Source organism: Bubalus bubalis, chromosome 4 (assembly GCF_019923935.1).
Source record: "Bubalus bubalis isolate 160015118507 breed Murrah chromosome 4, NDDB_SH_1, whole genome shotgun sequence".
Taxonomy (NCBI): Eukaryota; Metazoa; Chordata; class Mammalia; order Artiodactyla; family Bovidae; genus Bubalus; species Bubalus bubalis.
This window is the reverse complement of record NC_059160.1, coordinates 158,603,514-158,631,464: the sequence shown is the minus strand read 5'-3', so window position 1 is coordinate 158,631,464 and position 27,951 is coordinate 158,603,514. Positions and strand designations below refer to the sequence as shown.

Below are 27,951 nucleotides of genomic sequence, written 5' to 3'. Positions count from 1 at the left end.
GGTATTACAAGTAATCTAGAGATGATGAAGAGTGCACAGGAAGATGTGCATAGGTAATACGCAAATACAGTTTTATAAAAACAACTTGAATGTCCAAGAAGTTTGGTATCAGCAGGGTTCTGGAACTGATCCCTCATGAATACGGAGGGACAACTGTACATAGAACAGTTATATATAGGAACTTGTGGGGTCATATGGTATCTTCTGGAGAAGGCGATGGCACCCCACTCCAGTACTCTTGCCTGGAAAATCCCATGGATGGAGGAGCCTGGTGAGCTGCAGTCCATGGGGTCGCAAAGAGTCAGACACAACTGAGCGCCTTCCCTTTCACTTTTCACTTTCATGCATTGGAGAAGGAAATGGCAACCCACTCCAGTGTTCTTGCCTGGAGAATCCCAGGGACGGGGGAGCCTGGTGGGCTGCCGTCTATGGGGTCACACAGAGTCGGACACGACTGAAGTGACTTAGCAGCAGCATGGTATCTTCATGTTTAACTTCTTGAGAAATTTTCAGTGTTTTCCAAAATGACTTACCATTTTACATCCTCACCAGGAGTATATGAGGGTTCCAAATTTCTCCATATGCTCACGAATACTTGTTATTACTGGTCCTCTTGATTGCAGCCATTCCAATAAGCGTGAAGTATCATTTCATTTTGTTTTTGATGTGTATTTCCATAAGTATTAATGATACTGAGCATTTTTCATGTGTTTATTGGTCATCTGCATATTTTCTTTGGAGAAATATCTATTAAAATATTTTGCCCATTTTTAATTGGGTAGTCTTTTAGTTATTATTATTTTTTTTGGCACATGAAAATTTATTACTATCACACTTTCACCCTCAAAACTTATAATCTTGGGAAAAAAACTTATGGTCTTAGATTTTCCTTTCTGCCTTTGTACAAAGCTGAAAGAGAGACACTGGCTACTTTGACAATCTTAAAGCAGACTCCAGGAATGCCACCAACAGCATGACCTTTTTACCAAACCGAGCAACCAAAACTTCACATTTTCCTCAATAAAATTTAAACAAGCATCACTGGGCACAACGGCTGTGATGTGTTTGCCATTCTTGATTAGCTGAACCCTGACGCACTACCTGATGACAGGATTTGGTTGTTTGGCTCCAAACTCCACGTTTTTTAGTGCAGCTCCTCTTACATGAGAAGTGACTTCAAAAGGGTTGGCCTTCATGGCTTTGCCCAAATGGGCTTTCTTGTACTGTTTATCACGCTTCTGTCTCATCGGTGACTACAGAGCCTCCTGGCAGTACAAAGATCAAGACACCTGTCCAAACTGCTGGCACCACTATCTTTGAATTATTAAGTTGTCCAAGAGTTCCCACACGGCACTAGTGGTAAAGAACATGCCTGCCGATGCAGGAGATATAAGAGATGCGGGTTCAATCCCTGGGTCAGGAAGATCCCCTGGAGGAAGGCATGGCAACCCACTCCAGTATTCTTGCCTGGAGAATCCCATGGACAGAGGAGCCTGGCTGGCTACAGTCCATGGGGTCACAGAGTCAGACACGACTAAAGCAACTTAGCACACACACATGCCATGATTACTTATATATTCTGAATACAAGACCCTTATCAGATATATGATTTGCATGTGCTTTCTCCTGTTCTGTGGACTGCCTTTTCACTTTCTGGATAATGTGCTTTGAAGCCTAACAGTTTTTAATGTTGAGGAAGTCCAATTTATCTGTTTTTCTTTTGTTGCTTGTGCCCTATATCTAATAAACCACTGCCTGACCCACGTTCATGTAGATTTACCCCTATGTTTTAATCTAAGAGTTGTGCAATTTCTTTTACATTTAGGTCTGTGATCTAATTTAAATGTATATGGTGTGAGGTAGGGGGTTCAACTTCATTCTTTTGCACGTGGCTATCTAGTTCTCCCAGAAATATTTATTGAAAAGACTATTCTTGCCCCTACTGAATTGTTTAAAAAATACCTCCCTTAGAGAGTTCTTAAATGGAATCAATGATATAATTTGTCTTGTCAAGTATAAAGCGGGTACTTGAAAAACGTTAGCTCATATTATTAGTTGCCAGGCTCCGTGACAAAAATACATAAATAATAAACAGGATGACCTGCTTTTAAAGAGTTCTCAGTCTAGTAGAAAAGACAGAAATGGACACAGATAAACTGCAAAACATAACATGATCCATGACAGAGGTTTATAGGTGAAAACTGCTGTAGGAACATCAGAAACTAGATCTTGGCAAAGTCAAGGCAAAGATATCACAGAAAGACAGTCCAGCTGGAGAGGTCATGCCATGCAGAGTCACAGAGCCATGGAATAACAGCAGTGTTTTAGGAAAAGGAAAGATGTACAGTGTGGTCCCAGTTTTAGATCTAAAGAGAAGGATAGTGAAAGATAAGGATGAAGGGGGAAGTAAAGGACAGTATATGGAGGATCTTGTGACAAGTTAGAACGTAACTCTGCTTGCAATGAATAGCTTTCAAGAGAGAACCATGATCAGTATTGTGTTTGAGGAAGACAGCTTGGAACTCTGGCAGCCATGTGAAAGGTCCACGGAGAACTTAGTATAGGGAAGGGGAAGGAAAGAAGGGAAGTGCTCCCATGTTTGGGTGAGTCCTCTACTAAGGTGGAAGAGAAATTCTGGGAAGTGACATCTCAGCCCTCAATCTCTGTTCTTCCAGAATCCTCAGCCACTAGGGCTCCAAGTGAGATGCTATTCTTTTGCATAGATCCCTGCTAGCCTTGGGGAGAAAGGCAATAGCGAAAAATTACTTACTGAGCACCTTCTACATCTTAAGTACTCACTCTCAGAGGCTTCACTTGGCTTATAAGGAAAAGAATCCAGCTGAGCTAACCCTGGCAAAGTGGAGAATCAGTGCAAAACTTGAGGTAAAGCTCACAGAATTAAAGAGGAGAAGAGGCACCCTGGACAAAGTACCAATATTATAAACTTTGACAATTAAATTAATAAAAGGATAGAAAATCAGCACTGGAACACCACAGTAACAGCTACTCACAAGCAAGACCCCCTGATGCACGCTGAGAATTAGCGGGCCAGTTTTTTAGGAGAAACAAAGACCTTTGCCCAGCCTCAAAGCATCTCCACCAATCATTGGTATGGTGATTTTAGCATATGTCCAGAAATTCTTTGGTACTCCTCTCTCCTGGGTGTGAGCTGGATATACTGAGTCAATTTCAAAGAACAGGCTATGAAAGGGCAAAAATAATAATAATAATAATAACTTTACAGTAGAGAAAACTGACAGATATCACTTTAACCCAGCAGCCAAGGTTAAGTCACCAGTAATAAGGTGAATTGCTGTCATGTGCCCCTGACGTGATATGACAGAAAGGGCACTGACTTCTTCATCCTCTTTTATTCATAACCCCAGACCATTCATGAGAAAATATCAGACAAACCCAGGTTCAGGAGCATTCTATAAAGTACTGACCAGGGACTTCCCTGGTGGTCCAGTGGTTAAGGATCTGCCTTTCAATGCAGGGGAAGTGGATTTGAATGCTGGTCAGGGAACTAAGATCCCACACGCCTCTGTGCAGCTAAAGCCCACGTACCACAACTACTGAAGCCTGCGTGCCACAACCAGAAAGAAGCCTGTGCACCCCAGTGGGGGCCCACATGCTGCAACTAAGACACGACACGGCCAAAAATAAAAAGTAAATAATTTTTTTAAAGCTACCATTAAAATACTTGACCAGTACTGTTTAAAAGTGTGTCCTAAGAAGACATAAATTTCTCCAAAGAAGACATACAGATGGCTAATAAACACATGAAAAGATGCTCAGCATAGTTCATTATTAGAGAAATACAGATCAAAAGCACAATGAGGTATCATCTCACGCTGGTCAAAGTGGTCATCATCAAAGGGTCTGCAAACGATAAATGTTGGGGAGGGTGTGGAGAAGAGGGAGCCCTCTTGCACTGTTGGCAGGAATGCAAACTGGAACAGCCACTATGGAGAACAGTGTGGAAATTCCTTTAAAAACTGGGAATAGAACTCCATGTGATCCAGCAATCCCCACTGCTGAGCATACACCCCGAGGGAACCAGGACTGAAAGAGACACATACCCCAGTGTTCACTGCAGCACTGTGTACAATGGCCAGGACGTGGGGGTCACCTGGACGTCCACCGGCAGATGAATGGGTAAGGAAGCCGTGGTACACTATATACAATGGAATATTACTCAGCTGTAAAAGGAACGCATTTGAGTCAGTTCTAATGAGGTGGATGAAAGTGGAGCCTATTAAACAGAGTGAAGTAAGTCAGAAAGAGAAACCCAAATACTGTATATTAATGCATATATATGGAATTTAGAAAGACAATAGCAACGATCCTACACTCAGGGCAGCAAGAGACACAGACGTAAAGAACAGACTTTTGGACTCTGTGGGAAGAGAGAGTGGGATGATATGAGTGAATAGCTTTGAAAGCTGTGAGTTACCATACGTAAAATAGATGACCAGTACGAATTCAATGCATGAAGCAAGGCACCCAAAGCCAGTGCTCTATGACAACCCAGAGGGGTAGGGTGGGAAGGGAGGTGGGGGGGGGGGGTTCAGTATGGGGGGACACCTGTATACCTGTGGCTGATTCATGTTGAAGTATAGCAAAAACCATCACAATATTATAAAGTAATTATCTCCCAATTAAAATAATCCATTTTTTTTTAAGTGTCAAGGTCATGTAAACCAAGGAAAGACTGAAAATATTCACAAATCAGAGGAGACTAAGGAGACAGGACAACTAAATGCAAAGTGATCTCTTGTACTGGATCCCAGAACAGGAAAAGGACAAAAGTGGAAAAACTGGGGAGATCCAAAGGAAGTCTGGACATTAGGTAACAGAGTGACCAACCATCCTGGTTTGCCAGGTCTGAAGGGGTCTCTTAGGCATGGGACTTCCAGTTTTAAAAATCAGGATAGCTCTGGCTTGTCTGGAACTAGGGGCTTCCTGGTGCAGGAAGCTTTCAGTGCTAAAACCAGGTAAGTCTCAGAAAAACCTGGATGAGTGGGTTACCAAGTTCATGTCTTACTTTTGACTAAAGTATATCCTGGTGATGTGCATCATGACATTAGCGGTAGCTGATGAAGGGCATACAAGAACACTGTACCACCCTTCCAGCTCTTTGGGAAATCTAAAATTATTTCCAGGTAAAAAGGTTAAAATAAAACAACAAAAAAAACCTGAACTAATAAAAATACCAAACAGGAGGAGGGGCTTCCCTGGCGGTCTAGCAGTTAAGACTCTGGGCTTCCAATGCAGGAGGCACAGGTTTGACCCCTGATTGGGGAACTAAGATCAAACTAGCAAAGAGATGCAGCCAAAAAAAAAAAAAATTTTTTTTAATAGTGGAGAGGAGGCAGGAGGTAAAAGGAAGTATAAATACCCTAATAGCCTGTGGTTTCATGGCAAAAAAGTTGATGGATACAGTCAAGGCTCAGGAGGGAGTCAGAGATGGAAAAGTCTGGAACGAGATTCCCCTGTCCATCCAGGCTCCACGGACAGGTCCCCTTTCTCTCTCAGCCCTTCATCTCTTAGAAGCTAAACCTCAGCTTTCTTTCTCCCCAGCTTTCTCTTCCTGAGCACATGGCCATCTCAGCTCTTCATGAGGCGTCCTCACAGCACTCAACACTACGGAAGCAGAGTCTCTGAGTAACTACTGCAAATTCCATGATGAACAAATCTGGGTCTTGTGTCCACCACTGACTCACTCAGTTACAGGCAGGGGTAGAAGGGACATAGCCCACCACCGCTCTATCAGCACATGTGAGAAGGTGGGCAACAGGCAAGCAAAGGGGTCCCCAGATCACTAGTGCTTCTGGTGGTGTGAAGTGACAAAAAATCCAAATAATACTGAAGAATAAATAATATCATTGAGCACCTTAGTGTTGCCTCTAGATAAACAAAGCTGTTTTGTTTAAAAAAGAAATAGTGTCCATATTCACTCTGGATCAAGCAAAGACCAAAGGCTGTCACGGTCCCTGCCGGGGTACGTAGAGACAGACTCACGGTTACCCTTCTCCTCTCCAGCCTGAGCCACCTTCTCTCTGCTCCCAGTTGGCATGAGAGGGGTAGCCTGCCCCTTCCTTTTTTTATTCTCCTTGTGACTTCTCTCCAAGTCTTTTCTTGTGATATAAATTCTGTCCCTTGTCTCACTTGGGTTTGCCCCTTTGAAACTTAAAAGCCCATTTGGGGAAACAAATAGTCAAACAAATTTGACTATTTCTTGCTCTTTTTATTCCTATTTATCTTACCCTTCCTGAAGACCACATGAGGGTCTTACCTGACCAGAGGTGAGGATCAGGACATGTGTACAAAGAAATGCCAGGAAAAAGCAGTAAGAGCATAAATTATTATTGTACACATCCAATGTGTACCTGAAAAAAGTGTAATTATGAGAATAACCTGCAATGACCTATCAGTTTTAAGTGTGTTTAGAGGTGGTTCCATCTTGGAGAGAAAAAAATATATCATGTAACCCCAAATTACTTGCCTCAAAAGATATAAGACCTTTGCCTCTTTTCCTTAATTTTATTCTTTTCTTTCACAACCAAACTCACCATCAACTGTTTCAAGTCCAGTGAGTATCTGATTCAGGCAAGAGATTTATTACTTTTAGCACATCTAACGATTTCCATCTTGGAGTCTATTGTTTTAAATTTATGAAACCTACACTTCTTATCTGCACTTTCATTTTTTTCCATCTTCCCCTCATTTTTATAAAAGAGGGACAAAACACTGAAGTAGCTACATAAAGGTACACTGCTGTGTAGACAAAAAGGTATGCTGTGGCCAAAACTGGCCTGGTGCCCAGGGGGCATGGCCACCAGCACCAGCTGAAAGGATCATGTGTCAGCGGATGGGTGGACACATAAGTTCAACAATGCAGGGTTTCCTCCCTCTCTTAAGTGTTGTATTAGAAATGTTTAAGTGTTTAGTGAAAAGTTACATGTGCTCGCTGTAAAAAGATGAACAATAGAGATGTATGAAAAAAAGTTAATTTACTCCCCCACCTCCAATGTTAATTGCTCTGTGTATATCTTTACACATATTTCTCTACACAAATAGAAATATATAAAAACATATGCAGGCAAATGTTACTTTATGCTTTGTTGTATTATATTGCATCTCAATGGATTCATATTATGGACATTATCTTGCAATCTATTTATTCAATAGTACACAAGAGACCACCTTATAGACCCCTGCATAGAGATCTAGTTAATATTACTTTATGCATAATAGTTCATATCATGAATTTATCAAAATGTATTTAACCACTACCCAAGATGAAACTTCAGATTAGTTCTAGCTTTCTGACACCAAATTTTCTTTTACATTACAGAAAAAAATTGGCCTATTATTTCTGTAAAAGAAAGATGGCCGAAATTGGATTCATTTACTAAGTCAAGAGATTTGTGTGTTGGGGCTTTCCTGGGGGTCCAGTGGTTAAGAATCCACCTTGCAATGCAAGGGACGCCTGTTCAATCCCTGGTCCTGGAAGATTTCACATGCCTAGGGGCAACTAAGCTCGTAGGCCACAACTACTACACCCAGCCTCTAGAGCCCATGCCCTGCAACAAGAAAAGCTGCTTCAGTGAGAGGCCCGTGCGCCACAGCTGGAGAGTAGCCCCTCCTCTCTGCAACTAGAGAAAGCTCTTGAGAAACATCACAGACCCAACACAGTCAAAAATAATCTGAAATATATATATAAGAAAACCAGGAGTTCCAGGTAAAGAGTGTGTGCTTAGTCGCTCAGTCGTGTCTGACTCATTGCGAACCCATGGACTGTAGCCCACCAGGCTCCTCTGTCCATGGAATTCTCCAGGCAAGAATACTGGAGTGGGTTGCCATTCCCTTCTTCAGGGGATCTTCCTAACCCAGGGATTGAGCCCAGGTCTCCTTCATTACATGCTGATTCTTTACCATCTGAGCCACCAGGGAAGGCCATAGATAAAGAGGGAAGATCTTTTAAAAAAGAAAATTTGTATGTTATTTATATTATTAGATATCACATTACTTTCCCCAAAGTTACAGAAATTCAGCTCCCACCAGCAATGTTTAAAAGTACTTAGTTCTCACTATTAGGGTATATTATCAATTGCTTTAACATTTGCCAATTTGATGAGTGAAAAATGGTATCTTGTTTCTGTTTGCATTTACCTGCTTCATTAGTAAGATTAAGCATCTCTCCAAATGTTAATTGGCTAATTCTGTGAATTATCTCTTCATATTCTCTGCCTATTTTCCTGTTGAGTTATTTGTCTTTTTCTCACTGTATTAGTTTTCTATTGCTGCTGTAACAAATCACCACAAACTTGGTAGCTTAAACAACACAAACTTTTCTTCCAGTTATAAAGGTCAGAAGTGAGAAACGGGCCTCACTGGGCTAAAATCAAGTTGCTGGCTAGAGTATGTTACTATCTAAAGGTTCTAGGGGAGAATTTGTTTCTTTTCTTCCTTCACCTTCTAGAGGAAACCCACATTTCTTGGCTTATGGCCCCTTCACCCATCTTAAAACCAACAGTAGCTATCTAAGTCCTTCTGATGCTGTCATCTTTCCGGTTCCCTGCAGCCAGGACAGATTCTTCCCTTTTAATGATGCACTGGATTGAGCCCTCCTAGATGGTCCAGGCATAGCTTTCCATCTCGAGGTCCATTAAAGACATCTGCAAAGTCCTTCTGTCACATAAAACAAACTGTTTTATGTTTGAATAGGTTTGAGGGATTAGGTGTGGGTATCTTTACAGGCCATGATTCTTCCTACTAAAAAGGTATGGAAGTACTTTTTTTGAAAAGGATTTCCGCCCATTGCCAGCACAAATGTGGCACACATTCTTTAATCCTACTATTTGTTTACATTGTTTATGACTCTGCTCTCTTCAGACTTGGAAATAACTTTCTGCTTCATGCAACCTATGGTTTTGTAATTACTGTGAGGTAAGCAGGAGAAGCGGAGAAGGCAATGGCACCCCACTCCAGTACTCTTGCCTGGAAAATCCCATGGATGGAGGAGCCTGGTAGGTTGCAGTCCATGGGGTCGCTAGGAGTCAGACACGACTGAGCGACTTCACTTTCACGCATTGGAGAAGGAAATGGCAACCCACCCCAGTGTTCTTGCCTGGAGAATCCCAGGGATGGGGGAGCCTGGTGGGCTGCTGTCTCTGGGGTCGCACAGAGTCAGACACGACTGAAGCGACTTAGCAGTAGCAGCAGCAAGCAGAAGACTCTTAAGAGTCCCTTGGACTGCAAGGAGATCCAACCAGTCCATCTTAAAGGAGATCAGCCCCCGGATTTCTTTGGAAGGAATGATGCTAAAGCTGAAACTCCAGTACTTTGGCCACCTCATGCGAAGAGTTGACTCATTGGAAAAGACTCTGATGCTGGGAGGGATTGGGGGCAGGAGGAGAAGGGGACGACAGAGGATGAGATGGCTGGATGGCATCACTGACTCAATGGATGTGAGTCTGAGTGAACTCCGGGAGTTGGTGTTGGACAGGGAGGCCTGGTGTGCTGCAATTCATGGGGTCACAAAGAGTCGGAAACGACTGAGCGAATGAACTGAACTGAAGCAGGAGTCTCCTGCAGTATTCTCAGTGAAAGGATAAACAGCTTGAGAACAAGAATCACACTCTCACCAGATTTCTCATGATAAAGATAGGATGATTGGGTTGGACCCTGAGAATGGGGTCATTTGGGGAGACATGGATGAAACACAAAACCTCAAATTCCCAGATCCTTTTGAGTCATCGTTTGCCTGGCATCAAGAGGATTAATTGCAAAAGGAGACTCAGTCTTAAGATCCACACCCCTACCACCGCTACCACTCCTTCTTGCCTGAAGACCCACTTCCAGGATAAGATCACAGCATGACTCAGAGCCCATATACGGCACAAAATGGAGCTCTGCTGGCTGCAAGCTCATAATTACAAAGTGAAAGTGAAGTTGCTCAGTCGTGTCTGACTCTGCAACCCCATGGACTGTAGCCTATCAGGCTCCTCCGTCCATGGGATTTTCCAGGCAAGAGTACTGGAGTGCATTGCCATTTCCTTCTGCAGGGGATCTTCCCGACCCAGGGATCGAACCCTGGTCTTCCACATTGCAGGCAGACCCTTTACCATCTGAGCCACCAGGGAAGCGCAAAGGGAGAGATTATTCTTCCAGAGACACTAGGAGTTGAGATTGCCACATGGCAATTTTGAGCTCCACATGCCATTAAACCAGTAAGCAACAAGGGGGCCTAACTACACAGACTGGGTTACATGATCCTGATGATCAAGCGGAAATAAGACTGCTGCTTCCCACTGGAGACAAGGAGGAGAATGTCTGAAATAGTGGTAGGATATATTCAAAGTGCTAACCGACAACTAAGAGTGTTACACCAGCAAAAGAATTCTTTATGTCCTTCAAAATAAAGACAAAATACAGACATTTTTTCACAAAAGATACCTGCATTACACAAAACACTACAGTTATTTAAGCAGAAGAGAAATAATTCTAAATGGAAGCACGGACTTCCAAGAAAAGACAAAAAGAATTAGGAAGGGTATACATACAGCCAGACTGAAAGATGGGTAGATCTAAATGACTGTATGAAACAACAGTAATAATGACATCACGCACAGTTTAAAATTTTACGCAATTAAGATACATGAGGTAAGCAGTACAAAAGGCAACAAATACATCAAGTTAAAGTATCTCAAACTCTTTGAATTACTGAGATGTGAAGGATAATTTATTAGAGCTTAAAAAATCAAGGACACTTACTGTAACATCTAAGGTAACCATTTAAAAACAGTAAAGGAATATAAAAGCCATCAAACTAATAGAGAAGGGGATAAAAACTACTTGATGAATCTATAAGAAAGCAAGAAAACATAGGGAAAGGAACATAGAACTGCCAGAATCAATAGAAGAAAAAAAAAATCAGGATGACAGATTTAAACCCAAACATATCAAGAAATACATTAAAAGTAAATAAGTTAAATATTCCAATTAAAAGGTAAAGGTTATCATAGGGATTAAAAATAAATTACTATATGCTTCTTATAAGAGACACACCCCAATATATGGATATAGAAAGGACGAAAGTAAAAAACTAGAAAAGGTACCAAATAAACAATATCAGAAACCTGACAGCTGTGGTAATATCAGACTAAATAAACTTTAGGGGCAACATGTTACAAATGGGAATGTGGGGTATTTCATAATGATAAAAGAGTGAACAACAGTGAAACTGGAAAAAAATCTAAAATTACATGTACCTAATTGATGCTTTTGAACTGTGGTGTTGGAGAAGACTCTTGAGAGTCCCTTGGACTGCAAGGAGATCCAACCAGTCCATTGTGAAGGAGATCAGCCCTGGGATTTCTTTGGAAGGAATGATGCTAAAGCTGAAGCTCCAGTACTTTGGCCACCTCATGCGAAGAGTTGACTCATTGGAAAAGACTCTGGTGCTGGGAGGGATTGGGGGCAGGAGGAGAAGGGGACAACAGAGGATGAGATGGCTGGATGGCATCACTGACTTGATGGACGTGAGTTTGAACTCCAGGAGTTTGTGATGGACAGGGAGGCCTGGCGTGCTGTGATTCATGGGGTTGCAAAGAGTCGGACACGACTGAGCGACTGAACTGAACTGAACTGAACTGAATAGCATAGATTCAAAATTCATAACACCAGGAACTGACAAATATAAAAGGAAAAAAAGTAAAAGAATCCACAATTTTAGCATGAAAAATTTTCATATACACCTTTTTATAACTGAAAAAGTAAGTAGACAAAACTCTAGAGTATTTAAACTTATTTAAGACATTTTAGCTAATTGACATAGATACAACACTATATCTCAAACTACAACACATACAATTATTTTCAAAGGGCACACAGAAAATTTACCAGTACCAACTATATATTGTTCATAAACCAAATATCAACACATGTAAAGAGATTAAATTTTCAGAGTATAACCTTTAACTATAATGGAAGTAAACTAGAAATGAGTAACAAAGTAACTCAAATATTTAGAAATTAAGCCATATACTTCTAAATAGTACATAGTGAAAGAAAAACTTACAATGGAAATTAGAAAATATCTGGAGCTGAATGGAGAAGGCAATGGCACCCCACTCCAGTACTCTTGCCTGGAATATCCCATGGATGCAGGAGCCTGGTGGGCTACAGTCCATGGGGTCACGAAGAGTCAGACACAACTGAGCGACTTCCCTTTCACTTTTCCCTTTCATGCACTGGAGAAGGAAATGGCAACCCACTCCAGTGTTCTTGCCTGGAGAATCCCAGGGACGGGGGAGCCTGGTGGGCTGCAGTCCATGGGGTAGCAAAGAGTCGGACATGACTGAAATGATTTAGCAGCAGCAGCAGCAGGCAGTGATTCGTGGCATGTCAAAATGTATGGAATTCAGTTAAAACTATAAATAGAAGAAAATGTTTACCATTAAATGTACTCATGAGAAAGGATGAAATGCCAAAAGACAAGGATCTAAACATTCATCTTAAGTCAGCAAAAGAGCAGCAAATCAAGCTCAGAGTCAAGGAAGATAATAAAGAACAGAAATTAATAAAAGAGAAAACAAATGTAGAACAGAGGAAAATCAAGAGAGCCAAAGTTCTAAAGTAAAGTTTGCTCCTTGAAAGCTTTAATAAAATTTATAAATCCCTTGGAAGACTAAGTATGGGGTGGATGGGTATAAGAATCAATATCAAGAATAAAAAACTGATATGACTTCATATCTGCCAGGCATGAAAAAGAAATAAGTGAAAATAATAAGCAACCTTTAGCCAATATATTTAAATGTTAGATGAAAAGGATAAATATCTAAGAAAATACTCCCAAAATAGGAAATATAAAGTGTTCTATGGCATTTTAAAGAAATTAAATCCATAACAAAAAATATTTCCTCAAACAAAACTTCAGGCCCAGACAGCTGCACTGGTGAATTCCTCAAAATATTTAAAGAATAAATAATGTCAGACACACCTAAACTCTTCCAGAAACAACCAGATAGAAAATGCTTCCCTAAGTGTTCTATATAGCAAGCACAACTTTTGATTCCAAAATCTGACAGTGATTACAAGAAGAGAAAATCACAAGTTAATCTCTGTTATAAACACAGATTCAAAAATCATAGAAATCTAGTGACATAAAAATAATATGCCACAATGAAGATGCTTTTGTTCTGCTGACAGGAATTTACTACTAGAGAATCAATGAATTTAATTTACTACATAAACAATACAGCAGAAAACTCACATGATCATTTTAATAAAGACAAATCATTTGATAAATTCAACACCCACTCATGATTTTTTAAAAATCTTAGCAAATTGGGACTTAAATGAAATTTTCTTAATCTATTAATTTACAGGTACAAAAAAATCTACAAGTTGTTTGAAACAGTTAATTCTAACCATGAAATTCTAAACACCTTCCTCCTGAAGTTGGAAATGAGACAAGAATTCTTGTTGTCACAGCATCTACTCAACATTATGCTCGAGATACTACAGTGCAATTATGCCATAACCAAAACGGAAATATTTAAAATTTGGAAAAGAAAATATAAGGGTCATAAATTAACATATAGACTGCCTTAAAGACAGTATGAGAGAAAATACACAAAAATCTATAGACAAAACTGCTAGGATTAATATATTTAGCAAAGTCAGTGGTACAAATTCAACCCAGAAAAAGTAATTGTGGCTTTATAATAAAGTCCAATGAACAAGTAGAAAACAAAACTTTAAGATACTCCAATTATAGTATGGTAAGAAAAATAAATAAATGTGAGAATAAATTTAACAAAGAAGGTACAATAATTCTAGTTTCTGCAGAAAACTACAAAATACTGTGAGAAATTGAAGATCACCTAAATAAAGGAGGGATACACCACATCATGAACTCCTATCAAAATTCCAGCATGCTTTTCTTATTCAGCTTGGAAGTTGACAAGACAATTTTAAAATTTATATAGAAATACGAAGGGCCAAGAAAAACGGAGAATCTCTTGAAGAACCAGATGGAATAGTAGGAGCCACTCATTATAAAGATTTAGAAAGCCAAAATAATTAAGGCAGTAATTAAACAATGAAACAGAATATGAGTCCGGAAACAGTCAATCCAATCCTTGTAACCCCTGGTTTACAACAAAGGTAACTTTATATAGCAGAGGGGAAAACAATGGCCTTTTAATCAACCTGGCATTAGGTTAATTTGATAAACAGAGAAGGAGGAAGAACAAGAAGGCAGAGGAGGAGGTTGACGTGGAATACATCTCTCCCCATGGATACATCAGCAATTTGATAAACATTTGGGAAAAGAGTGGAATCTGGACCTCTATGTCATCAACAAAAATTAAACATGTGGATTGTACATATAAATAAAAACATAAAGCAATAAAACGTGTAGAAGATAATATGGGGAAATGTCTTCATTATCTTGGAATAAAGAATCACGTTTAAACAGGACCCAGAGGACACCAACTTTAAAGGAAGTAACTGCTAGGTTGAACCTGATTAAAACTGAGAATTCTCGGAATTCTTGTTGCTGGTAATCAGTATTCGGCACCCCCACTGCTGGGGATGGAGGGTTGAAGGGGCCTAGGTCCAATCCCTAGCCAGGAACTAAGATCCCACAACCCACCTTGTGGCATAGCCAAAAAAGAAACACAAAAAGAACCACAAACAAACCAACGAAGGAAAACCCTCTTATTTCCAAAAGATACCATTCCAAGAATCAAAAACAAGTCAGAGGATGCAAGAACTTCTGCAATATACACATGTAAGTAACCAAAGACCTGAATCCAGAATACACAAAGATTTACTACAAGTAAAGAAGGGAATGGCAATCCACTCCAGTATTCTTGCCTGGAGAATTCCATGGACAGAGAAGCCTGGAGGGCTACAGTCTGTGGGGTCACAAAGAGTCGGGCATGACTGAGTGACTAACATACACACAAACAAAAATAAGACACTGCAATAGAAAAATAGGAAAGACTCTTGAGCAGGCACAAAAAAGTGTAGAAAAATGCCCAATAGATATATGAAAATGTACTCAATTCCAGTAGTCATCACAAAATCGTACACTAAAACCACAATGAGGACTTCCCTGGTGGTACAATGGATAAGAATCCACCTGCCAATGCAGAGGACATGGGTTCAATCCCTAGTCTGGGAAAATTCCACTTGCTGCAAAGCAACTAAGCCCGTGCACCACAACAACTAAACCCAAGCTCCAGAGCCCGCAAGCCGCAACTGCTGAGTCCATACGCTGCAGCTACTGGAGCCCGCACCCCGCGAGCCTGTGCTCTGCAGCAAGACCAACCACTGCAACGGGAAGCCCATGCAAGGAAGAGGGGCCCCCACTTGCCGCACACAGAGAAGGCCCTCATACAACAGAGACTCAGCACAACCGAAAATAAATAAACAAAATTTAAAAATAAAACCACAATGAAACACGATTTCACACCCACCAGAATGGCTAAACTTAAAAGTATGAGTCATACCAAGAACTGTCAAATATAGCAGTTGGAACCTCATGCTTGTTTAAATAAACAATGATTCAACAGCTCTACACAATGGAATACCACTCAGTTTTTTAAAAAGAATGAAGTATGTATATGTGCTTACATAGAAAGAATTTCAATTCATGTACTTAAATGAAAAGAGTAAAGAGAACAGTATATTATCTCATATGTATTTTAAAAATAAAGGCTATAACATGCATATATGTTTACATATAATTACATATGAGCCTTCCCCGGTGGCTCAGCAATCAAGAATCCATCTGCAATGCAGGAGTCAAGGACACACAGGCTCAATCCTTGGGTTGGGAAGATCCCCTAGAGAAGGAAATGGCAACTCATTCCAGTATTCTTGCCTGGAGAATCCCATGAATAGAGGAGCCTGGCAAGCTACAGTCCATAGGGTTGCAAAGAGTCATACACAACTGAAGCAACTTAGCACACTGATAATTATATAAACTTTTTTGAGTCAAGGGCATAGATCTGCAACCAGACAGAGCTAGTTGTAAAGCCACTCCCTGACTCTTGTTAGTTCTGTGATCTTATATACAAGCGCTTAGCATGGTTCTAGGACATAGTAAATGCTCAATACATTCAGGGGCTTCCCTGGTGGCTCAGACGATAAAGAATCTGCCTGCAATGCAGGAGACTTGGGTTCAATCCCTGGGTCAGGGAGATCCCCTGGAGAAGGGAATGGCAACCCACTCCAGTATTTTTGCATGGAAAATCCCATGGACAGAGGAGCCTGGTGGGTTACAGTCCATAGGGCTGCAAAGAGTCGGACACGACTGAGAACATATTCAGCTAATATTATTTCTTTTTTACTGTTATGAGCACATGATAGTTTGTTTGTTTGTTTGTTTTTCTTGATAAGTGAGCCTACATTCAGGGAACCTGGGATCTCCACCTTAACCTGGTGTGCTGGGGCTGTCCCCAGGCCCCTGCCAATTCTGCTTTGCTCCTCATAGAAGGCCTGGGGCTGTAGGGCACCTCCCCAGAGCCCTGCCTATTGCCTTGGGCCCAGGTCAATTCTGAGCTTCTGCCTGTCCCGTTCTTAGCAGTGTCTGGGTCTGGCATCCTTCTAAGCATGCCCCAGAACTAAGAACCACTGCTGGCTTAATCCTCAATCCTACTGGCACCCAGAGGCACAGGCTGCTTGACCTGCTCCCCGCCCTGGTTCCCCTGTCCCAGCCCCGGCTGAGATGCAGATGTGGACCAGGGGCCACCATCAGCCTCTTGTTCTCTATGGATGGATGACTGGCCTCTCTCAGTTGGCCATTCTCACTGATCCACTGAAAATCAGTTTGCCAAAGCCAATCTGTAAGTGATTTAGTCATACATATTTGAGAATGAATTTTTGTTACTGTTTCATCATCGCTTGCTTGCAGCCACTGAACCACAGAGCAGCCCAGGTCAACTACGTGTATAGTTTCAACACTCAAAGGCAGAACACTTTTTAAACGGAAGGTATTTAACTGGAAGCAGAGGGGCTTTCCCTTTAATTCCAGTTCCTAACTCCTTTATTTTTAAGGATCTTTGCCTAACCCTTGCCTTTGCCTCTGAGTCTTTTCCACATGTGCTTCTGGTTCTGACCACAAAACATCTACAGCTACCACTCCCAAACAGGGTGGAGGGTTTGACAGTTTTCAGTGAACTGATCATTCAGTGATTTAATGATTCAGCAAATTAACTTCTGGTGAATTGGCTTTTGGCAAATTAGCCATTCAATAAATTAGCTTTCATCAAATTGACCTAGTTTCATCGGCAATCTAAGTTCCCAAGTGATATTTTAGAGTAAAATGCCAACTGGTAGCAAAGAAAGAGTCACATTTTTTTTTTTTATTACAAAAGAACTAGGACTCACTGACACTTAATCAGTCTGCGGGCCCTTGTGCAAGTACACACACACACATGCACACGCAAATGCACTCTTTAACAAAGCGTGCCATGTCGTTGCCACACACAGCAGCCAGAGTTTATCTGAACCAATCCAGCAGTCCTCAAGAGAAAGGAGGTGAAGAGGATGGAATAAGGCCATTTGGCATGCTGCCATCCATTTAAAAAAGGATTGTGGAAGCCTGAATACACTCAAGAGTTGGTTACTGAATAAGAGAATCAAGTTCAATGGCTTCACTCTAGACGACTGGGTCTGATGACTTCAACAGCCAATGTACACTGGACACTTGAGAGCACAGGCTTCATCGTAAGTCATTCCATCAACTCTAGAAGATAAGCATCGTCAATTATTCCTGCAACACAGAGCAGAAAACCAAAGAACAGAGGAGGGAAGTAACTGGCTCAGTGTCACATAGCTAATGAGTGGCGGAACCAGCATTTAAACCAAGCCACTGTGTTTCTCTGCTGGTTGTCAACCTGGGTCTCAGCTAAGGAGCACTGGGAATGATGGCAATCAGGCCACAGTGCAACAGAACGGAACAAAGCCATAGCCCAGGAGTAGGACTTGGAGACCAGAAGGGAAAGTGGAGAGAGAAAAAGAGGAACTAAAATGTATTGAGCTCCTCCTCTGTGCTAGAAATTTGCCTGACACTTTTCTGCCAATGGTCTTGATACTGAGGCAATGTCCCTGTGTCAGTGAGAAGGTAAATGAGGTCCAGAGAAGTCAACTACACTTGTTCAGGGCTCACAGCTTTGAAGATGTGGATCCAGGCTTAGCATTCAAATAGGTATGACTGTAAAGAAACTGGACTCACACCTGGGCAAGCAGGCTGAGAAGGAAAGACAGAAATGGGAAGATGATCTGTATGTGAGGCAGGTGAAACCTGGTTCCATCAGGAGGACCATCTCTTTTCCCAGAGGCAACATTTGAAGAAAACTCAAGACCAGGAAGCAATCACTCGGCTCTTGGAAGTGTTTCTCAATGAGGAGAAGGGTGCCCCAGAGGCAGCCTCTGCCTCCTGGAGACTGCCAGGCACTTGCAACCCTTAGATAAGCCCCCTCCCAGCCGTCAAGCACAGTCCACCGAGCCATTTAATTTGGCAAAGCAAACATTGCTTATCAGTCAGAATGCTTATCAAATGTCAATTAGCAATCTGCCATAATTGACATCTAATTAACATACCATCGCTTGTTGTTGGATGCCAATTAAGTGCCTAAACATTCCTTCCTATTTTATTCTACCAACAAGACAGTAATTGTACATTTTTCAGTTCAGTAACTTTGGAGTTAATTTTATTGTGAGCCATTTAGAAGATGGAAACCCAGACAGGACTCCTGGGCAGATATTTAATTGATATGCTGCTTTGATATGGCTAAAGTCTATCTGATGCTCACTACCTTCCCTGGAAAATCAAATCATTCCTTTCTGTAAAGGTCAAACTCCACTCGAGGTATTGGTGCCTCGCTCGGGCACACATGTTACAGGAAGGAACTGGGCAGGCAAGGAGGGAAGAGAGATGAGCACAGATGGGCTCTGCACCCCTCTTTCCCTGCCCAGCCCACACGTCTCAGGGAAGAGTCTCGCAAACTGCCAGGGACCCAGTGGAATACGGGCTCAGGAGCAGCCAGGACAGCAGATGTGTGCAAGGCTGAGTGCCAGGCCCTGCACACAGAGCACAGACTATGCACTCTTCTCAGGTCAGTCTGAAGAGGGACCTTGGCACTCAGCCTTCTGCACCCCACAGAACAGTACAATGGCTACATGAGAATCTGAGATCAGATTCTGAATCTGTGCAGCAATGAGAGAGCTGAGGGGAGCCCACCTCAGTGGGGAAGGGGCACGTCCTGAGCTATGAGAGACAAGGCCTCAATCGGGGCCGCTGGAAGACGTGCCAGTAATCCCAGCACCTTTCAGCTGGAAAGTCACCTTTCTATCTCAGCTCTACAGGCCAAGAGAGAGCTCTGTCAGACACCACAGGAGTGGGAGGTGAATGGACATGAACGCTACAGGTAATCCCAGGTCTGGGCAGTGTCACTGCCAGTCAAGGAAAAGTCCTGGCAAAGCCTGAGTGACATGAAGAAGAGAAGAGGAGGGAGTGGAAGGCTGGGTGGCGTGGTTTCCTGTCTGAAATGATGCAAGGACACAGGAAATCATCAAGTACCTGCGTGTGTGTTCAGTCATATCCAACTCTTCACAACCCCATAGACCGTAGCCCACCAGGCTCCTCTGTCCACGGGATTTCCCATGCAAGAATACTGGAAGGGGTTGCCATTTCCTACTCCACGGGATCTTCCCGACCCAGGGATCAAACCTGCAACTCCCGAGCCTGTTGCACTGGCAGGCAGATTCTTTTGCCACTGAGCCACCTGGGAAGCCCCAGGCAGCCACTAACTGGACACTCTCACTTCCTGTCCATGTGGGCATTGAGGCCCTCCTGGCAGATGCTATCGCCCTTCTCACCTTCACCCCCATAGTCTAATAGGCAGCTAGGTCTGAGGACCATGACCTATGTCAGTGGTTTCCAGCGAAGCCTGAAACAGAAGAATCACATGGGGAGCTTAAAAAAAAATCCTGGCTTCTGGACCCTACTCAGAGGATCTGCTCATACACGGCTCCTCCAGTAAGGGAGGGGGGCCCACCAGTCACCTCCACTGAAGCTGCAGACAGGGACTTGCTATAGAAATGAGCCAAAGATGGCCTCTGAGTACTGGTCTCCATGGTGCTTTATTTCTTCACTGCAGACCGAGACCCCTGCACTCAAAAGCTTGCCAGTGCTAAATTCAAATTTTTACACATCCAATTATTTTTAATATAGTCCAAACAAGCACATTTTTAGCCATTTAGAGAATGCCTGCTTTGCAAACCACCTCACCCAGCAGCTGCTACCTATTGATAAGATGGGCTTTGCAGTCATAAGGCCCCAAGCTGCTACGGCCTATGCTGCTGAGAGACCTCAGATACATAAGCTGCCCCCCTTGATTCCTTTCTCTTCTTGAGATGTCCCTTGCCCTCCTCCCCTCTGAGCAGCAACCCTGAGCTGCCAGGCCTTCTATCCAGGCTCCTGCTATGACTCTTTTCCCCCACATGCAACCCTGTCCAAGCATCACCCAACCATGTTTGCTGTGTGTTGCTGCCTCTCATGGTCATATCTTTTACCGTCATCAGCCCCTCAAATCCTCACACTCCTACAGGACGGCAACCTCCTGAGAAGAAAGGGCAAGAGGACCAAGGACCCACATCCAGCAAGAGCAGTGGCCCCTCATGACAGGCCAAGGAAGTGGGGCTGGGCCCAAGCCCCCTCTGTTGAGAGGGGTTAGGGGTAAGGAACAAGGCAGCCTGGTCCGACGGAAACTGGAAATGCACTCTAGAAAACTTCCCCCAGCACCTGGATCTTAATTTTGTGCATGGTGTGAAGCCAAGATTTAACTCTTCTGGTTTTCCAAATATTCTGGCAGAGGTTGCGACACCATCAATTAAATAATCATCTTTCCACTGTTTTGATATGCCATTTTTATTATGACCAAAATTCCAATATTACTTGAATACATTTCTGCATTTTAATATTTTCCATTAATATGTCCATTTCTGGACCAGTACCATATCCTTTCAATTACTGTCCCTTTATGACAGGTTTTATTATAGGAAGGAAATTTAATTTGTGGAAATTTTTCATCTCAGGATTTTCTTGGCTATTTTATGTTCATGATTTCAGATGAACTTTGATTTGATTAAGTGTTTAAAAAATAAAGTAAGACCCTGATGATATTTTAATTGAATTGGAATTCTATGTACAGACAAACTCAGGGAGAGCTGCCATCTTTGAAGTGTCGGGTGTTCTGATCTTTTCATTCATGTATTGAAAAAACTCATTAGTGCAGCCTCCTATGTGCTAGGTGTAACGAAGGTGCTGGCATGCTGTCGGCCATGACCCCTGTCCTCTCAAAGCTTATTCTGAACTTTATTTCAAAAATCACTTATGCATAGATGAGAACTGACCTGTGGCCACAGAGTGGCTGCAAGTGGATCTTTGCTAATAAAGACATGATGAGGACTTGAGACTCCAGTGCCCACTTCTCCCAGTGAGTGCTGGAGCCCAGGACCATCCTCTACCATCTCTGCAAAGCCCCCAGGGGCTGCCCTCCCTCGAGTGTGTGTCCAAGTGGAGACATTCTGGGGGCCTGCTGAATGACTCAGTACAGGAGGAATTGGAAATAAAAAGTCTAGACGCAAGTCCTGAAGATCGTTGCTAACAGGTTCATCTGGAGCGAGGACTGAGAGCCCCGTGGCTCACTTCTTACTGCCCCCAAGGAGCTTAGCGAGGCATCAGAGGAACTGTTGTCAACAGAGTCAGGAAGACTCGGAGACTCTTTGCTCTGGAAGGTGTAGCTGAGAAGGGTCACCAGACCCGGCAGTCTCCCTGACTCCCAACCTTGGCCTTCAGGCAGCTGTGACGTCCTCACTCCTCATGGGCGAGTCGACCACTCCTGCTGAGATGCTTCCCCAGCTTCTCCTCCCCACCACACTCCTCAGGAGGCTTTCTTTAAAGCACAGCCTTGGACCCTTCGCTCACATCCCTTCTCAGGGCCTCAACATCCATCCTCCTGCACTGTCTGCCATCGCCTCCTTTCTGTTCCCTCAGATTCTAGCCCCTAGCACCTCGCTTCCCAGCAGACCTATCTCCTCCATCCTGTACAGTCGCACAGTCAGGCCAGCTTCTCTGCTTCCCACAGTTCACCTCCTCCATTCTCTCTGGCAAATAGTCACTAGGGGCCGCCGGGGAGGGACGCAGGGACTCACTGATGGATAAGACACGATGTGTCCAGCAGAAAAAGGAGTCCACTCCAGGACGCAGAGCGACAAGCAAGCCGCTAGGAAAACCGACAACTCACAACAATCACATGAAAAGACGTTCAGCCTCATCAGTCGTGGAGCAAGGCGAATGAAACAAACTTCATTTTCTTCTGGTCCGAATAACATTTAAAAGGCTCGCGATAGTCAGCGTTGGGGAGGTTTGAGATCAGCCCAGAGCTGAAATCCCTCGGGGGCATGTAAGCAGGTACACTTGGTGAGAACACCCTGGTAAGAACTCAGGCAAAGTTTATCAAAGGCAAGGATGCATGGACTCTACATACATGTGAACCAACAATTCCACCACTGGGTTATCTGCTGATACCTCCCTGCCTGTGATCTCAGGAGACACGCACAAGAACCTTCCCTATGGTACATTTAGAACATTGAAAAAGCAAAAACAAGGCCATTCACTGGGAGGAGAAAAAGGATAAATAAACTACAGTTTATTCTTAAAATCAAAAGCCCTCCATTGTGGTACAAATGAGCCAAACATATTTACACAAATCAACATGGATGATTCTCAGGAGTGTAGTGTTGAATAGAGATTCATTCCAATTTCAGGAGCTTAGGAGCGAGGGGAAAGGGAATGGGGAATTGGGGCTTTGGTGATATTTTTTAATATTTATTTCTTCAAAGAGAAATCTAAAACAAATGTGGCAAGCTGTTGTTATCTATGAAATCTGGGTTGTGAATACATATTTGTTATTTTCTGTAGTTTTCCAATATTTGAAATGTTTCATAATAAAAAATTTAAAAGAATAGTTTATAGCACAGTCCTAAAGGAACTTCCAGGCTTCTGGGGACATGAGAGAAGGAGGCAGCTGTTAAAACTGATAAAGAAAAAGCAGACACAGGGAGCCTGCGTACAGACAGACAAACGTCTGGGGGAACGTGGGGAGGCGCCACGGAGCAGGCAATGTGATCTGGGTCCTGAGGGACACACAGGAGTTTTTAGCTGCAGGCAGGGGTGTCTGGGCACCTCAGGAGACGCATGTGCAAAACACAAGCATGATGTCTGGGGGCCCTGGATTGGTCCGAGGAGGCTGGAAGGAAGGGGCAGAGGCCTAGGCAGGAAGGCTCACACTAAAGACTCTGGCCTCATCCTGGCATGGATGTGGCATACTCAGGTTTTGTGTTCCACAAAAAGGTCTCAGACCATAATGATTTGGGAGGGAAAAAAGAAAAATGGGGGGGCTCAAAATAAAGCAGCAGCAATGCAGGCAGAAAGAGGGGATGGGCCTAAGAGTTACATGGAAGAAACTCCCATACATGTGGGACCCAGGCTGATTTGCCTCCCTAAAACCCCCTGGTGGGCTTGGGGCTGGACCCTGCTTCACCCAACCTGTCCCCTTATCAGCATTGTTGGGGAGCATGAAACCCCCAGACACAGGCAAGGACTCACAGAGGACCATCATTTGGGGACCACGGGATTCAGGTGGAGTCCATGGCCCAGGCCTGACCAGAGTACCACATTTCAACTGGCATGGGGGGGGTTTCAGGGATGGGCACAGGGGCCAATCAGAGTCAAAGATCCCCCAGACCCCTGCACTAAAGGGTCAAATTTCTGGTGTGAGAAGACCAGAGTAACTGATGGAAAGACTCTGGGGAGGGGGCTCAAAGGGCCACAAGCACCCTCTTCTCCAGGAAACACACAAGTCATACAGTACTTGCTCATCCTCCTTATTAAAATGGGGCCTTCCACCTTGGCTGCATTACAACAGACATATTTAACATCACCCCTTTCAATCTGTGACAGCCATTTCTGCATTCTCTTCCCATCGCCATTAACATAGAAATAGCTCTATAATGACACCAAGCCTTACTGAGCATCCTTTCCGTTTATCTCATTATAAATGAAACTATCTAGTTATTTGGGTAAACTAGAAACAGAAACGTTTTGTGTCAGATGTCACAGGGCAATTGCTTCTCATTATTTCATCATATCGAAAGGAGTTGGAGTGGTTGCTAAAAATCTGCTTCGATTTTTGAGTTTTAGAAGCAACATTTCAGAAAAGAAGCTCGGATATCAAAGCCAGTGGGCCCTATGAGACCCCTGCATTTTCTGACAACTCCCTGGTATTTTCTTTCTTTGCACAAAACAATGTCCAGGGAAGATGTGGTGGTGAAGGATGAAAAGGGGCTGGAGCTAGGGAAGGGGTCCAAAGCTGGCCAGAAAATCCCCCAGTCACACACCATGTACAAGTGGGTAGCAAGGGAGGAAGGGCAGCCCACAATGATGGCTAAAGGCCAGCTGTTAATGCCCAACGGGAAGCCCCCAGAGGTTTCTACCTACCCTGTCAAACCAGAGGGTAAACCCTGGAGAACCTGCCTCTATGAGACGCAGCCTACTGGCTGGTGGCTGACTACCATGGACACCTGTGCAGGGTGCTCAGGCCTCCATCTGCAGTGCTTTTCGGTTCTGGGGAAGGATACCTCTTTCTGGGATGGAAACTCGAGGCAAATCAGGATCTTCAGACCATGATGCTGTACTTAAATTCCAGGGGGACCAGGAAATCTGTAATGCTTGGAAACAACTGACTTCACTGGTGGCAGCATCTGCTGTGGCATCAGAACGGAGACAGGACCCTGCCTCCATCCAACAGGAAAAAAGGAAACAAAATTGGGCTCTACCCACAGGCATCTCCTTAAGAAGAAGGCTTACAGGACCGGGAGACAACTAATAACGAGGTTGCGGTGTCAAGCCAACTTGTCTATAAAGTCGAGGAGGAATTCCATCCAGGGTGATGCTAGGTGGGAACCTGGCCCCTCATCTTGGGCAGGTGTGCAGGTCATTTGCCCGAGCTCCACAGGACAGCATGTCGTCTTCCCCTGCCAAACACACACACATCACACACACCTTACATACTCATACACACTACACAATGCAAAAAAGCAAAATGGCTGTCTGAGGAGCCTTACAAATAGCTGTGAAAAGAAAAGAAGTGAAAAGAAAAGGAGAAAAGGAAAGATATACCCATTTGAATGCAGAGTTCCAAAGAATAGCAAGGAGAGATAAGAAAGCCTTCCTCAGTGATCAGTGCAAAGCAATAGAGGAAAACAATAGAATGGGAAAGACTAGAGATCTCTTCAAGAAAATTAGAGATACCAAGGGAACATTTCATGCAAAGATGGGCTCAATAAAGGACAGAAAAGGTATGGACCTAACAGAAGCAGAAGATATTAAGAAGAGGTGGCAAGAATACACAGAGGAACTGTACAAAAAAGATCTTCACAACCAAGATAATCACAATGCTGTGATCACTCACCTAGAGCCAGACATCCTGGAATGTGAAGTCAAGTGGGCCTTAGGAAGCACCACTACGAACAAAGCTAGTGGAGGTGATGGAATTTCAGGTGAGCTATTTCAAATCCTAAAAGATGATGCTATGAAAGTGCTATACTCATTATGCCAGCAAATTTGGAAAACTCAGCAGTGGCCACGGGACTGGAAAAGGTCAGTTTTCATTCCCATCCCAAAGAAAGGCAATGCCAAAGAATGCTCAAACTACCACACAATTGCACTCATCTCACACACTAGTAAAGGAATGCTCAAAATTCTCCAAGCCAGGCTTCAGCAATACGTGAACCGTGAACTTCCTGATGTTCAAGCTGGTTTTAGAAAAGGCAGGGGAACCAGAGATCAAATTGCCAACATTTGCTGGATCATTGAAAAAGCAAGAGAGTTCCAGAAAAATATCGATTTCTGCTTTATTGACTATGCCAAAGCCTTTGACTGTGTGGATCACAATAAACTGTGGAAAAGTCTTCAAGACATAGGAATACCAGACCGCCTGACCTGCCTCTTGAGAAACCTGTATGCAGGTCAGGAAGCAACAGTTAGAACTGGACATGGAACAACAGACTGGTTCCAAATAGGAAAAGGAGTATGCCAAGGCTGTATATTGTCACCCTGCTTATTTAACTTCTATGCAGAGTACATCATGAGAAACACTGGGCTGGATGAAGCACAAGCTGGAATCAAGATTGCCAGGAGAAATAACAATAACCTCAGATATGCAGATGACACCACTCTTATGGCAGAAAGTGAAGAAGAACTAAAGAGCCTCTTGCTGAAAGTAAAAGAGGAGAGTGAAAAAGTTGGCTTAAAGCTCAACATTCAGAAAATTAAGATCATAGCATCTGGTCCCATCACTTCATGGCAAACAGATGTGGAAACAGTGGAAACAGTGGCCGACTTTACTTTTTTGGGCTCCAAAATCACTGCAGATGGTGACTGCCGCCATGAAATTAAAAGACACTCACTCCTTGGAAGGAAAGTTATGATCAACCTAGACAGCATATTAAAAAGCAGAAGACATTACTTTGTCAACAAAGGTCCGTCTAGTCAAGGCTATGGTTTTTCCAGTGGTCATGTATGGATGTGAGAGTTGGACTATAAAGAAAGCTGAGCACCAAAGAGTTGATGCTTTTGAACTGTGGTATTGGAGAAGACTCTTGAGAGTCCCTTAGACATCAAGGAGATCCAACCAGTCCATCCTAAAGGAGACCAGTCCTGGGTATTCACTGGAAGGACTGATGTTGAAGCTGAAACTCCAGTACTTTGGCCACCTGATGCGAAGAGCTGACTCATTTGAAATGACTCTGATGCTAGGAAAGATTGAGGGCAGGAGGAAAAGGAGATGACAGAGGATGAGATGGTTGGATGGTATCACCGATTCAATGGACATGGGTTTGGGTGGACTCAAGGAGTTGGTGATGAACAGGGAGGCCTGGCATGCTGTAGTTCATGGGTCGCAAAGAGTCGGACATGACTGAGCAACTGAACTGCACTGAACACATACACACCACACACATCACATATACACACCACTTAAACACACACCACACACACATTCTCACCATACACATGTACCATACACATACACCATATATACCTCACACATATCACACACACACCACATATGCATACCATACACACTATATGTATACCATACATATATATACATCACATACACATACCACACACATACACATATCACACACATACTACATACATACTCCATGCAACACACAGAAAAATCCGCCCCCCCGTCCCCGCCCCGCAAGAAACCAACAGCAGTCTGGCTTGTACAGTCTTCAGAATATTAGGGTCACCATGAAGTCATGGCGCAGTGATAAAGAATCCACCTGCCAATGTGGCAGATGCAAGAGACTCAGGTTTGATCTCCTGGAGAAGGAAATGGTAATCCGTTCCAGTATTCTTGCCTGGACAATACCACGGACAGAGGAACCTCACAGGCTACAGGCCATGGGGTCCCAAAGAGACAGACATGACTGCACACACAGGCACCACTGTGAAGTCGTTTACATCGTGGAATCGGGCTGGAACTCTGACCCCACAAGAGCACTAACTGTTCAGCTTTGCTGGATGGCCAGCACAAACCCTCAGCGGCCTGTGGCAGTCTGCACGTCTCATGCTGGTGCGTGTGGCCTGTGAAGACCACTGGTGAAGGCTGGGCACACAGGGCCGCTCTGCTTCCGCCATGCTCTCCCCACTGTGAGTTGGCACCTGCTCCGCACGTGCTTGTCTTGGAGCCCAGCATGAAAGGGCAGCAGATACAGGAGAAATGAGCCTCGCGTTTCATCTTCGGACGGCAGGAGACAAAGGTAATCTGCCAAGCACATCACGAAGCC

The 27,951-nt window shown here is 43.4% G+C and overlaps 1 pseudogene; it reads right to left on the bottom strand.

The window, feature by feature from the left end:
- Positions 1-417: 417 nt before the first annotated feature.
- LOC112584420 lies at positions 418-27,802 on the bottom strand (annotated as a pseudogene).
- Positions 27,803-27,951: the final 149 nt, after the last annotated feature.